Source organism: Camellia sinensis, chromosome 1, assembly GCF_055761805.1.
Source record: "Camellia sinensis isolate YWXY chromosome 1, ASM5576180v1, whole genome shotgun sequence".
Classification (NCBI taxonomy): domain Eukaryota; kingdom Viridiplantae; phylum Streptophyta; class Magnoliopsida; order Ericales; family Theaceae; genus Camellia; species Camellia sinensis.
This window is the reverse complement of record NC_138961.1, coordinates 104,749,455-104,764,731: the sequence shown is the minus strand read 5'-3', so window position 1 is coordinate 104,764,731 and position 15,277 is coordinate 104,749,455.

Genomic DNA, 15,277 nt, shown 5'->3' with positions numbered 1-15,277 from the left:
AAAACTGGACCATTTCTCAGACCCAAAAAAAGGAAAATTTTTAGTGCTCATAGCCTGACTTGCATGATTTTCAAATCAAAAATTGACACAAGCATGTTAATCTAACTTTCATGTTGGTCAAAATTGTTTTAAAACCAAAATAAAAAATGGTCAAAATGATGAAATAGGGGCACAGTTGAGTCAGACGTTCTGTCTTCCTCCTGTTGTCACCATATTTTCCAGAAAAGGGAACAACAAAGGGCTGAAAGCTCTATCATCCTCCAAGCAGCGAGGTATCAAGCCAAGTGCGAAGCACGAACCGGAATGGGACAAGATATTCCACTTCCTTATCTGGACAGATCTGATCACGTCCAAACTCCCCAACAGAGCATCGTCAACCGATGTCAGCTGCAGATTTGCTACACACCCAATTGTAGCACAACCCCTCTGTGGAAGAAACTCACTGTTGTGAACAAGAAGAAGAATCTGGTAGAATACCAGGGCCAAGAGCCCACAACTTCCTGCTTATCCATCAACCACCCAGGGGAGGGATAAAAAAATGAGAGATTAAAGAATAGAGAGATGTGCGCTGAGAGAAAAAGTGAGGAAAAGGGTTTTGTGAGAAAATTCGAGTCTGAGGGCCGAGTGATGTGAGAATCACAAATGAGAAAGGGTGGGAAACAATATCCGGAGAAACTGGCTCCTCGCGGTCTGAGAGGTCTGTCGTCTTTGTGATACGTCTGTGTGTCGTGTCTTTTGTTTTGTTTGTCTCGATTTCTGCTTTGAGTCGTCCCGAGCGTGTCTCGTTGTGTTTAGGTTGTTTACCTTTCTGTCTTTCGTTGTTGAGTCTTTTTCGCTATGTTCAGTCGTAGGCTCAATACCCGATTAAGAACTCATTTCTTAATTTCAAAAATAAAATCGTTTTGTGCTCAGAGTGCTGTGCCATTCTTCATGATTGTGCAAAACAAGATTCGTTCTTTCGTAAAACCGCACGGTTCAACCCAAGTCATGTCAAACAGTAGAACCAGGACCTATCTGAAGCTATATATGGTTCCGGACTGCAAAGCAAAAGAGGAAAATGCCGGGTATCTGAGTTTGTTTCAACTTCAGTAATTTCCGAGACTACATTCTATGTGTACCTCTTCAAGTCTTGCCAAAGCTCCGAAGTATGAGTGTGCCTCTACCTCAAGCTCAAGATCAAGTCTGCTTCAAGCCAAAATGGCAATCGAAGTGCTCCCTCAGAAAACCAGCCCCTGCCAGATGCATCTTGGCTGTGTTTGCAATGAGTTCCTAGGAGACCAACGACGACGGTGGAAACTAGAGTTCGGACGGCTATTGCCTAGAACGCAAAGGTTCGGAATTTCCGAGACTAAAGTCTGGTTTAAATACCCAGGGGTCTATCCTCGGCTTGAAATCTGTATGGCAGCCCCATAGATTGAGATAGCATGTGAATGCGCCTCGATTCTGGATCCTGAATCAACCTAGTCTGTCACCCCGTTGGAGAATAGGGAAAGTTGTAAACATGGCCAGGAAGGAAAGGTAGTAACCGCGGTTTAGGAGTACAGTCAAGAAAGTGCAAGGAGAACCCACTCTTTTCAGCTCAAAATGTTTCTGCGGAATTTTCAACTCATGTCTTCGATGTGTAGTTCATCGTCAGTCGGCATGCACGAGGTGTATCCTTTTTGGAATATATCGTGACCCCTCCGAGAGGTAAATCGGAGGTTGCGTTTGGAATTTGGTCTACTTAAGGCTTGTATTCCCTTATTTGGTATTTTTGTTTCAAACGGGTGTTGTCACGCGCGTTCCACTAGCATTGTTATGCTCATTCCTTGCATTGTTATGCACATCTATCTAGCATTGTTATGCTCATTCGTTGCATTGTTATGCTCTTTCATTGCATTGTTATGCACATCTATCTAGCATTGTTATGCTCATCCCTTGCATTGTTATGTGCATCTATCTAGCATTGTTTTGCTCATTCGTTGCATTGTTATGCACATCTATCTAGCATTGTTATGCTCACTCGTTGCATTGTTATGTACACTTCACCTGCGTCGTTATGCACCTTTTCACTTACAATTGTCGTCTTTTCTCCTCTCGCATGCGATGCGTTAGGGCATCTTTGGTTTCGAACATTCGGATGAGTTCCGGTGTTCATTCATCCCTTTTCTCTCTTGCATGTGATATGCTGAGAGGTTTTCTCTTGCGTGTGATACGCTGAGAAATTTCCCTTTCCTCTCTTGCATGTGATATGCTGAGAGGTTTTCTCTTGCGTGTGATACGCTGAGAAATTTATCTTTCCTCCCTTGCATGTGATATGCTGAGAGGTTTTCTCTTGCGTGTGATACGCTGAGAAATTTCCCTTTTCTCTCTTGCATGTGATATGCTGAGAGGTTTTCTCTTGCGTGTGATACGCTGAGAAATTTCCCTTTCCTCTCTTGCATGTGATATGCTGAGAGGTTTTCTCTTGCGTGTGATACGCTGAGAAATTTATCTTTCCTCCCTTGCCTGTGATATGCTGAGAGGTTTTCTCTTGCGTGTGATACGCTGAGAAATTTATCTTACCTCCCTTGCATGTGATATGCTGAGAGGTTTTTTCTTGCGTGTGATACGCTGAGAAATTTCCCTTCTCTCTCTTGCATGTGATATGCTGAGAGGTTTTCTCTTGCGTGTGATACGCTGAGAAGTTTTCCTTTTCTCTCTTGCATGTGATATGCTGAGAGGTTTTCTCTTGCGTGTGATACGCTGAGAAATCTCCCTTTTCTCTCTTGCATGTGATATGCTGAGAGGTTTTCTCTTGCGTGTGATACGCTGAGGAATTTGCCTTTCTTCTCTTGCGTGTGATACGCTGAGAGGTTTACCTTCTTCCTCTCCTATGTGTGATACGCAGAGAGATGTTGTGTGTAAGACTCCGGGTTTTCTCAGTAGTCGCTTTTAGCCTTCTCCGCGTGAGACGCAGTGAGAATTGCATAATTTTCTTACATCCTTTCTGCATGAAATGTAGTTAGATTTGTATTCACTTGCTTAAAACTGTCGCATAATTGCTTCATTACAGCTCTCTTTGCATGATCATGAGTGATAACCGGCTTCGCGTAGCGTATAAGTCCAACTTTCAAAACCGGCTTCGCGTAGCGTATAAGTCCAATTATCAAAACCGGTTTCGCGTAGCGTATAAGTCCAATCTTCAAAATATCTCTGCGTATCATTTGCACTTTGCCCCCTTTGCCTGCAGGCATGCCTGCGGGCACATCTCTGTTTATCTTGTACGTTTGTCTAAGTCTTCGGCCTTGTCAAAAATGAGTCGTCTCTGGGCTTTGACATTCACTCCCGTCACTTGTGACTTCCGAGTTCTGTCAAAGAGGGGCAACTGTAGACACCCCATTTTTGACCGACCTTAAGACTCAGACGTCACCGATTGAGCGCTCGGTGATATTGCGTAATGTGCTCGTTCAGAAGTCTCAGAGTCGCGGCCGTGAGCCTTGCCTCCGGACTTCCGAACCCTCTTCTTTGCCTTGCCTCGGTTTGCGAACCGGACTCGGTTTTCTCTGTTTCTTTTCCTGAGGGGAGGGAGAGGTCCCGTAGACCATCTCTCAGTGGCCGTGGGCTACATTTGGTGGCCGTAGGCCATTTTGCCCATTTCGGAGCCCGGTTTTCGATTTTTCGGGACCGTTGGCCGTGTGCCTCGGTTCGGGACCGCTTAACCATCTCCGTTTGCTCTAAATTTTGGCATACTTCCTTTTTACTCCCTTTTGAGGGACACTGAGGTCTGAGAGACCCACTTCGTGGTCGAACACCACTCCCGGTGCCTAACAGCCAGTTTTCGGGGCCTCGGGCTGCGCGTTTCGGCCCCCAAACCTTCATTTTGCATCGGTTTGGGCTCATTTTTGGTGGAGACCTTATTTTCACTGTTATGAAGCTTGTAGGAGGGTGGGAGGCCAGCAATTTTGCTGAAAAGCCAACTTCTTTTTGGTCAAAAGTGGTACAGCATGAATCCGGGAAGGAGAAAAATTTGCGCGGCTTCACCGAAACGGGTGTAACTCTTTACACAAGAGGAATTAAGATATGAGGCCACCACCATTGGAAAGTTTACTTCCGGGGCTTCATTTTGCACTCAAGAATCTCCCAAGTCCAAGTCAGGGGGGTGAGATGTGGTTGGTTGAAGTCTGGTTGGACCGAATCTGCACGGCTTCACGGAAAAGGGCATAACTTTTTCTACATGAGGAATTTTAATGCAAGGTTTGCGCCATTGGAAAGCTAACTTCTGGGGCTTCATCCTAAGGGGTGGCCGGCCACTTTTTTCCCTTTGACCTAGCCGGCTGGCTAGGGGAAGTGGCCGGCCGGCCACCTGTAGCCAAAATGCCAGGCCGGCCTGCTTCTTCAGGTTGAGTACATTCCAACTGTGCCTTGGTTTTCCCCCAAAAATATCTATATCCGGGGGACCCTTTTGGAGGAAAAAGAGGCCTCATTTCCCTCCACTTTTTCCTAGACTCTTCTCTCCCTCTCTTGCCTAGATAGTTGGCCTCCCAACTCAAGAAAAAGGGTTACAAGAATTGGCTTGAGGATATACATACATATCACTCCATTTCCTTCAAGTTTTGGCTCCATTTTCTTCATCATCTTCAAGCTCTACCATCACCACTCCATTCCAGCAGCAAAGGAAGGGATTCCAGCAGCTTAGAGTCATCAAATCTGGTCAAAGAAGCAACAAAAGTGTTGGTCTTCAAGGGTAAGTAGACTTTCCCCCTTTTGTAGCTCATTTTTGTGCCAATTTCTTAGCCATGTTGCTTATTGTTTTGGGCTCCGACCTTAACTGAAACTAGGTCTATTTTGAGCTATTCTACATGTTTGTTGAAGGGCTCAACCCTCTTTGAGAACCCTATCTCACACTTGTTTCAATATCTCTTTGTATGTCAATATTCTTGCATGCCTCACTAGCCTATCATTTTTCTATTTTTGGACCATGATCAGAACTGAAAGTGGCCTTATTTTGACCTTCTTAACATGTTTTATTAAGGGTCTTTACTTGTTTGGTGAATGCTTTGTATACCTCATGTTATAGCCACTTTTGAGCCTCATTTTGCATTGCATTTCTAGCATGTTTGTATACTGATTTCGGGGATGCCATAAACTGTAAATGTGCATATTTTTTGTCCCTATTCAATGTTGTAGAAGGACATTTTTCAGTTTGGGCTTTGCATATACCACTTTCCCCTTTGGCCACCTTTTGGCCCATTTTCTTGCATAAGAGCTTAGCCATATCTATGTTTGTTTTTGGGGTTTTTACAGTTCTGTAAAGTGGATTATTTTGGGCCCCTCTTCAATGTTGTTGAAGGGCCCTAACCTGTTTGGGGTCAGCAGCTGTGAGTTGCTTCATAACCTCATATTTAGGGCCATTTTTGCATACTAGTTTTGCCCTATTTTTGTTTGCTGTTTGGCCATGCTTTGAACTGGAAAAATGCTTACTTTGGGGCTTCCTTGCTACTGTCTATTCATTTCATGTCCATATTGTGCATGTTTGGTATAGCTATAGGCCTTTTCGGGTGCCAAAATTTATGCTTCGGGGCTATTCCATGTATCGGGTGCACTTTCGCCTCATTTCGGGGCTGTTTTCCCCCACATTTCAGTGCTGAAATTCCATTAGCATGTTTGCATATCATTTCCCATTATTGCATTGCATATGCCATTGCCTCGATTTGCGTGCCCGTGTGCACGCGTTTCGAGGCACTTCATTTTCATCCATCGGCCTCTTATGTGAGTGTGGCTGAGGCTCTCTCATGTTAGTGTAAGTCCATGTTGCATTCTCTATGCCATTTTAGCCATATTGCATTGCGTATGCCATTGCCTCGATTTGCGTGCCCGTGTGCACGCGTTTCGAGACACTTCATTTTCATCCATCGGCCTCTTATGTGAGCGTGGCTGAGGCTCTCTCATGTTAGTGTAAGCCCATGTTGCATTCTCTGTGCCATTTTAGCCATATTACATTGCGTATGCCATTGCCTCGATTTGCGTGCCCATGTGCACGCGTTTCGAGGCACTTCATTTTCATCCATCGGCCTCTTATGTGAGCGTGGCTAAGGCTCTCTCATGTTAGTGTAAGCCCATATCATATTTCCATGTCATTTGCATTGCGTATGTCATTTTCTCAGTTTGCGAGCCCGTGTGCACGTATTTCGAGGCATCTCTTTTTTACAGCATAGTGCATACTAGGTTGTATCTTAGATCGCATTCTGTCATTTTCTCGGTTTGTGTGCCCGTGTGCACGCATTTCAAGACATCTCATTTTCATAGCATTGTGCATGCTAGGCTGTATCTTAGTTGCATTCATGCATATCATGCATATTGCATCGTGTTCGGGATAGGAGTTAGCCCGGACACGGGAAACGAGATGCGTTTCGTACTCCGAGTGACGGAACGTGTCTCAATTCCCTAGTCACCGACACTCCGGATTACCCATGATGGAGTTAGGTTCTTGTTGTGTTTACACGTGCATTCATTCTATATTGTGTTGCACATTTCGACCCCTCTGCCATCATGCATAGATATGCGTGATTGGTGACACGAGGATCGAGGCATGCATATATTTGTGAAAATACATTGCTATGCCCCTTTCCTGCTCTCTATTGCAGCAAATCAAGAATCAGTGGTCTTTCGAGGTTTGGCACGCATTTCAAGAACAGGCGCAAACAGAGGCTAATTGGGGCATTCCAGTGGATTTCCGCGCAAGGCAGCCTAAACATACATCATTCATCAGAAGCAAGGCAGTCCCTGGCTTGCACGCCAGTTTTACAGCTTTCTTGGTTAATTTGATTAATTAATTAGGAATTTGTATATTATTTGGACTGCAATATTTGGACTGTAATATTCTTTTATTCGGGACTGTATTATTTATTCGGACCCTCTGCGCGAGGGCATAACTGTAATAAGTGTGTGTGTGTGTGTTGTATGTCTTCCAACCCCACGTCTTTCTTCCCTTTTATTTATCCGCTTATGATGGTTAGATTAGGGCATATTTCAATTAGCATACAGTATGATAGCATGTTTGCATTCATTCATCTGTTTTGCATGCACCGGGCTCGGCGCACCATACTAACTGCATCGTACTTTCAATTCCAAATTGAATACATGTTAGTTGTAGCATTTCATATACCATGTTTAGAATAGTTGAGCCTTCTATAGTTGCATTTTTGCATGTGTTGCATTAGGCATTTTTGTATACTTAGGATCATGCATGATTTCTAATGTAGTTTCTATTTTGGCTTGGAGTACTCGGTAAGTTCTATGCTTTAGCATCCTTGCATGCGTGTGAGTGACTGCCATGAATAGCATGCTTACCACGAGGCTAATTGCTTATGTGATATAACTGCCTGAGTGCCTGTGGGTGAAGGTTGGGTTATTTGAATTGGAATAATTCATCAAATGTGTGTTTTAAGCCCACTAGATAGTGGCAAAATCATGTTTTCTAAGCCCACCCGAGGGTGGCAAATCCACGTCTTAGCCTACTTGCGGGTAGCACCATCAAACCACTTTCAAATAAACAAACATGAAATGTTTTGTTCCAATTCAGGCAACTCAGTCTATACTTGTATGCTGTGCGCATCACATAGTAACCTAGGCTAATAACCGGAATAAGGATACACAAAGTTTTCAAAAATAGATATCATGGTTAGTAGAGGCCGATCTTTGATCGGGCGAGCGGGGGTGCTCACGAAGTGACCTTCCCCAATCGTACCCAAGTTCCCGAGCCGAGGCAACTTTGGTGATGACGGACACGTGGCCTTAGGCAACGAGTCAGGGTTTCCTAAATTTCCCAAAATAAAATATTTAGGTGGCGACTCTGTATCTGGCAAAGCAGTCCGTGTTTGGCACTTCTTTCAAAAAATCTGTTTTCTCAAAACGATTTGCCGGATTTGGACTCTTTGGTTCAGACTTAGAACCGTGACAAATTTGAGAGTCCTGAGCTGTAGTGAACTCAAATGAACAGAACGGGGGCTCGTTCCTCCCGGGGCGTTCGGGGACGTCTATAGAGGGAAGTGATAAAAACCCCAAATTCTTTTGGTTATTTATTTGTTTGAGAGATGAAATTAATTTGTGCTACATATGCGTTGGATTACGAAAATAAATTACTAGTTGAGTTTTGATAATTAATGAGAAAGATGTGACGATTTGTTGTGGGTATTGGGAGTTTGGAGAGAATGGAAAATAAATTTTGGAAATTAATAAAACATTTATATACTTTTGTGAAATGAAAAGTAAGGGGAGTTAACGATATTTTTTTTTTCTTTTACAAGTGAATAATTGTATTTGTGACGAATTACTACTTGTTGAACCAAATTTGAATATTTTGAATTGAATCATAAAGATGGGATGGTAGTGATGGAAGAGATTTAAATTATTAGTTTTGAAAACGATGACGTGAATTGGAAGTTGAATTAATTGGAGTTGAAAGATGAAAGTTATGTAACGTATAAATGTTGATAAAATCTAAATTAAGAGGGTGAAATTGAATTCATGGACTTGGTACCTGTTGTTTATGATGTTGTGTCCTTAGCCGTCGGTAAAGGACGGTATTGATGTTGTTAGATAATTTGTGAAACTTGGAATAATGTGCCAATTGTTTGAATGAAAGTGCGCATTGATATGGGTTCCTCACCCCTCTGGATTTGCGTCCGGTAAAGTTTGGCGCTTTGATGTGGGTTCTTCTCCCCTCCGGTTCACGCTCTTCTTTCCTTCGGCTCGAGGTCTGGTAAAGTTTGGCGCTTTGAAATGGGTTCCTTTCCCTTCCGGCTCGCACCTGGTAAAGTAGGTTGTGGTGGTTATGGCTTGACAAAGTCGGGTTCCATTATGTGTTAATTACGCTTAATGTTTCTTTATACTTGTGTTGTAATGAGAAGGGATGCATTATTGGCTTTCCATGGTTGTGATCAGTAAAATATGGTAATGCTCGTTGACACATCTATTGTTGCTTATATATATATATATATGTATTTGTAAACGTTCATTTTATACTTGTGCTTAAGGCCATAATATATAGTAATTGTCCTTGTAGTTGTAATGAGTTGGAATGTAGGACGAGTATAATGTTTAGATCGATCTTAGGAGATCGTGGTAATGTGATAAATGGTTGAGTTTTCTTTAAATGCAAATGAAAAGTTTTGAAAGGTAAGAACTAGTCTTTGTTTCTTGTTATGTTAAAGAGGATCTTTTGAAAAATTGTATTTATGTAAGTATATTTTGAAGTATGAAATGTCACATATCCTATATATATATATATATATATACGTGGAGCATTCATGATCATAGATATCTATATGTTACTATTGTTTAGGATAATTGGGATTTCTACTGGACCTTTGTGTTCATCCCACGATGCTAATCATTTTTCAGTATGGAGTGAAGAGTTGCTCAAGATTTGAAATTTGTTAATTGTTGGCCATGGGACCTTTTAAATGCATGCAAAATGCCAATGTGTTGTAAAAGAGTTAATTCCTTTTATATATTTCGTTATTTTGTAATTGATGACGTAACGCCTATGTGTGTGTATTATATTTCATTACATGTATACAAGAGAACATTGTAATTTATTTCTTCATTAAGATCTTTGATGTTTATTATTATTGAAATGGATTGAGTCAAAGGAAAAATGTAACATTATCCAAGTAATAAAAGTTGGGGCATGACAAATTGTGATCTAAAATATAATGAAATTAAAATTAGATTAAAAAGTTAAGAATTACAATAATTAATCAAATATTTAGAATCAATTCTAAAATATAATTATATTAAAATTAGAATAAAAGGTTAATTTTTACAATAATAATAATTAATAACGTATAATTAATTGTTATTTAATTGAATTAATGTTAAGCATTATAAATTATGTGTATAAGAGAGAGAAGAGAAAGAAAATAACAAAAAAGATATAATGTATGATGGTATTACAGTTATTTCACATCTATAGTTAACGGTTGTAGTTTGGTCCAAAATTACCTAGATGCTTTCTGTCACGCCCCAAAAAATTACACAATAAAGATTCACCAACTTACATTGTTTAAAGTAAACATAAGTACATCATGAGATTAACATCATCATCAAATCTCCAACATTTGTATTCATTAACCATCCCGAGATTTACAAAAGAATGTCCCACATGCGATTGTATATTCAACATTTTTAGAATATGAATCTATAGCATGTAGTAAGGAAGTTAGCACAAATTAAGGCCCTCAAGGGCTACAATATTTCCAAGGCTTAAGCCTGGTTACGCAAAAGTAGTTTTCAAACCCATACACATAAAGCCCTTAGCTTGTCAAAAATAATTACAAAAAAAGAAAAAAAACAAGCCTTGTGCTCTCAAAACATATCTCCATACCTTTAACTTGGCGGGATCACCATATCCGGGATCACCATATCCTTACTTGCACAAATTCCCATAGGGGTGAGTACAAAGCCTAGTAGGAACCTTAATAAAGTATATACATTTTATAAAATCTCATGAGATGAATGCACATGCCAATCCATATTAAAAAACATATATTTTTATCCTTTGAAAACGTTGTGCACATTAATCTCAAGAAAAATTTCACAATTTCAATGTAATTCAACGGGGCGGTAAATACGACTCAGGTAATCTCTATGTTGGTATCTGCAAGTAGGCATGATAAGCACTATCAAATCCCCACTTTACCGGTTGCTAACCGGAAGGCAAGTGGTACCTCCTTCACGGGTATTTTCGGTCTTTCACCATGGACACTCAAGTTGACTTAACCTATACTAACTACACCCCCTATCCGGACTTACCAACGTATTTACACCAAAACAAATCAATATGATCTTGTTTCACAAAACAATTTCCTTTCTCAAAACAATAACTTTCAATTACAATTCGAAATCAAAGATTACAAAAGAAATGGAATGGCAATGCGATGTATAACAACGTACTTGAATAATTCAAATTTCAATTTCCACCCAACAATCTTCCATTGTGATAAAAAATTTACATACCTCTTCACAAGGTAATATCATAATAAATCCATCAAGAGGTAAATAACAATACCATTTACATGCATCTTCCGCATGTTAATCAACCATTTCAAATTTGCCACTTCATGACAATTCAATGATATACTGTGGGGACATAATTTTTGAATGACAACACGTGGCCGAGGTGTCACCGAAGTGCCGGCCGAGGTGCCACGTGTCCTGGTCATGACGCCGAGGTAATCTCGGCTAGGCTGAGGTTATCTGCGAGAATACCAGAATCTGAGATAAGCGGATAAGGGACAAGAGTCCTAGAATGGGAGAAGACTTCAATTTGGGTAAAGATGAGACTCTGAGAGAGTTTATCCTAATTCTCCTAGGAGTCCAAGATTAGCAGTAATCCTAAGTCCAATAGAGCTAGGCTTTTATTGGGACTAGGATTGTGTTGGCTATAAAAGGAAGGCACCCCCATGGGTCTAAGGTATGCTTTTGATATTCTGTCTAGTGAGTTAAGCACTATTGGTTATCTTTGAGAGATATTGTGTACTGACTTGATCGTCAGAGTGCCCCCGGGTGGACGAACCACCACCGGAATCTTCTCTTTCTGTTGCAGGTCAGTCAAGTGCCATCTATTCTGCCAATGCTCTCCAGCTGAGTACCTGCTTGGTAGTGTGGTTAGAAAATCACCCACACAATTTGGCGTCGTCTGTGGGAACGAAAGGAGAATAGATGGCCAACGACAGACTGAAAGAAAAGGTTTGGGACGACACCCCTTCTGAGAGTGGGAAACATATTGACCTTAGCGTCGAAGAAGACAACTACAACGAAGAAACTTGTGATAAGAATCACGGAGAAGAGGACGTCGGCCAGGAGGGCGACGTGACGAAGAAATCAGACCGAAGCAAGTATTATAACGAGGATGACCTCCAGCCACCGTTCCCGTCACAAGATATGCCGATTCTAGCAGCCAAGAAAGATGCCCAGGCAGGGGGGCAGAAGACAACTCCTACGACTCCTCAGCACGATAGGACCAAGGAACATTCTCACCGGCCTTCAAGAAAGGTCGGACGCGGAGAATCAAGAAGGGAAGATTCACAGAGGACACATCGCACCAAGGAAGCTGACTCCAAAGAACATCGGCATGTTTAGGGGAAGGACCTCTGTTTCGACGCGACTAATGGAGGGAGGTGCAAAAGGACTCGCAATGACACAAGAAGTAGTGCACCAAAGAGGCTGAAATCCGGAGATAGCCGAGCTCCTGGATGAACCAAGGAGGATCTGAGGGATTACCTCCAGAGAAAGCGACAAGATGCCGAGGTGACCTCACCTGTCAAGCCGAGATAACACTGGATATGAGAAGACAAGAGCTCAGCCCAAGTAAGTTGATCCCGGATTCCAAATCTCGGATCCCAGATCCCAGAAGACAAGATCTCGGCCTAAGATGATTAAGTCCGAGAAGAGAAGAGTTTACCGAGATAATGTTTAACACTTGTTGAAACTTGAGAAAAGTTTACAAGTTGAAGTTAAACTGAAATCATTGTTTAACACTTGTTGAAATTTGTGGACAATTTACAAGTTGAAGTTAAACCGAGATCATTGTTTAACACTTGTTGAAATTTGTGGACAATTTACAAGTTGAAGTTAAATCAAAATCATTGTTTAACACTTGTTGAAATTTGTGGACAATTTACAAGTTGAAGTTAAACTGAGATTATGTTTAACACTTGTTGAAACTTGAGAAAAGTTTAGAAGTTGAAGTTAAACCGGGGTCATGATTAAAGGAAGGAAAGATATAGGTTCCATCACCTCAGGATGCCGAGGTAATAGAACCTAGGGGGCAGTTGTGGGGACATAATTTTTGAATGACAACACGTGGCCGAGGTGTCACCGAAGTGCCAGCCAAGGTGCCACGTGTCCTGGTCATGACACCGAGGTAATCTTGGCTAGGCCGAGGTTATCTGCGAGAATACCGAAATCCGAGATAAGCGAATAAGGGACAAGAGTCCTAGAATGGGAGAAGACTTCAGTTTCGATAAAGATGAGACTCTTAGAGAGTTTATCCTAATTCTACTGGGAGTCCAAGATTAGCAGTAATCCTAAGTCCAATAGAGCTAGACTTTTATTGGGATTAGGATTGTGTTGGCTATAAAAGAAAGGCACCCCCATGGGTCTAAGGTATGCTTTTGATATTCTGTCTAGTGAGTTAAACACTATTGGTTATCTTTGAGAGATATTGAGTACTGACTTGATCGTCGAAGTGCCCCCGGGTGGACGAACCACCGCCGGAATCTTCTCTTTCTGTTGCAGGTCAGTTAAGTGTCATCTATTCTGCCAGTGCTCTCCAGCTGGGTATCTGCTTGGCAGTGTGGTCAGAAAATCACCCACACATATACTATATACCAAACTTCCAAAATTAAACATTTCTTATCTTTCCAAAATTCCCCTCATTAAATACAAACATGGTAATCCTCCCTAATTTATTCACCATAATAATTTATAAATCATGAATTTCATAATATCTCAACATTTTTCACAATCCCCAATTTCTAGGGTTTTTCCAAAACTTGATTTTTTCCCTATTTGTGAAAGAGTCTTACCTAAACAGCACACACACATGACAACATTGCTCATACTCTTAAGGATTTGGAAAATATAGAGAAAACTCACTTTAAAATCATTTGAAGTACATAAACCCAAAACCAGAAGTTCAAATACAAAGAAAAGCTCCAAATAAGCAGACTTGCAAATATATATATATATATAACTCTAAGAAATCCCTACCTCAAGCTTTGGAGAGGAAGGGGATAAAAAACCCTAAAAATGGATGTTGAGGAAAACGCGATTCGATCGGTGAGAACGTTGCCCTCGCTCCCTCGTCAATTTGGTGTAAAAAGCCCCCTCAAATCCCTGGTAGACCTTGGTAAATCTTATAGAGAAGATTGAAATTTAATGTGTTTATAGAGAGAAGTGAGAGCAAATATGAATATATGTATAGAGAGAAAGAGCTGAAAAAGTGGTAAAAAGATCTCTTGGGCGTCAATTTTGAGGAAAAGAGCACAAAAATCGAGACAGACTCGTCAAAATCCGACTGAGCAGTTTGAATTTCGCACGAGCAGAAATTTTTCCCTTCAGAAGTGGATTGCTCCAGAGAGCTGCCCAAAAATCCACTCGAGCGGGACCCGAAATCTACTCAAGCGTTTTCTTGCCTAGAAAATCTGAAAATGTTGAAAAACCTTGTAAGGATCCGCTCGGGCGATTTTCAATTCCGCATGAGCGATGTTTTGCCCAGAAATTCAAAAGGTGATTTTGCAAACCAAGTTAAATTCCAATGCCCAAAACTAAAAGTTTACAACCTGGAAAAGTTACGAGAGGTTAAGTAAGAGTAGAAGGAAATTTCAACAACTCAAAACGATGAATGAAACACCGAAAGAAGTACATACTACACTAGACAATACCATTCAAATCCAAAACCCGGGGCATCACACTTTCTAACTATATTTGAACCATAGTGAGGTAAAGTACTTTGGTCTCACACCACAAAGAAGAAAAATGAGTCAATTTTTTTTTTCTTTTTTTTATATGGGTTGCGGTAACAAGTGCCCCAAAGATATTTGATAAAGAGTAATCAATGATGTTTTATTTCATTTAATAAGTTTTAAAACTTGTTCAATTTTAAATAATAGATTAAAACAGAAAGCTATTAAATGCATCTAATTTAATTAATAGGTTAAAAATAGAGAGTTACTAAACTCAAGATAATTTAATAAAACATTAAATCCATATTAACAGATTACAATTAAAAAAACAAAAATGTCTAAAACCCCCTTTTTTTCCCATCTCCTTTGACTCCTCTCTTTTTCATTGGTTGGATTTTTTTTTTTTTTTTTTCCCTTGTCCTCCAATCACCATTTACCACATGTGTGTGGGGATGGTGATTGGAGGGGATCTCCATCACTCCTCTTAAAAAAATATTACATTCAAGACAAATAATACACTGTTAATGCACCTTATCAGTTCCCCAAAGAAACTTGTTAGCATTATCTTTTTAAATTTAAGATTACACAGTTTCCAACCACCTTCTTTTCAAATAGTTTAGTTTTGCATGTATAGAAACTTGAAATCTTAACTCTTAAGGACATTTTGAATGAAGTGTATGGATATAACCCGTAATAAGTGATTTATTTAGTAATTTTTTTTAAGAGTAAATTATACTAACGGTTTCTATAGTTTAAGACTTGTATTAATTTAGTTTTGCCTTTTTAATTGTAACACATTTGATCCTAAATTTTGAATCTTATTTCAAATAAGGACAATTGAATAT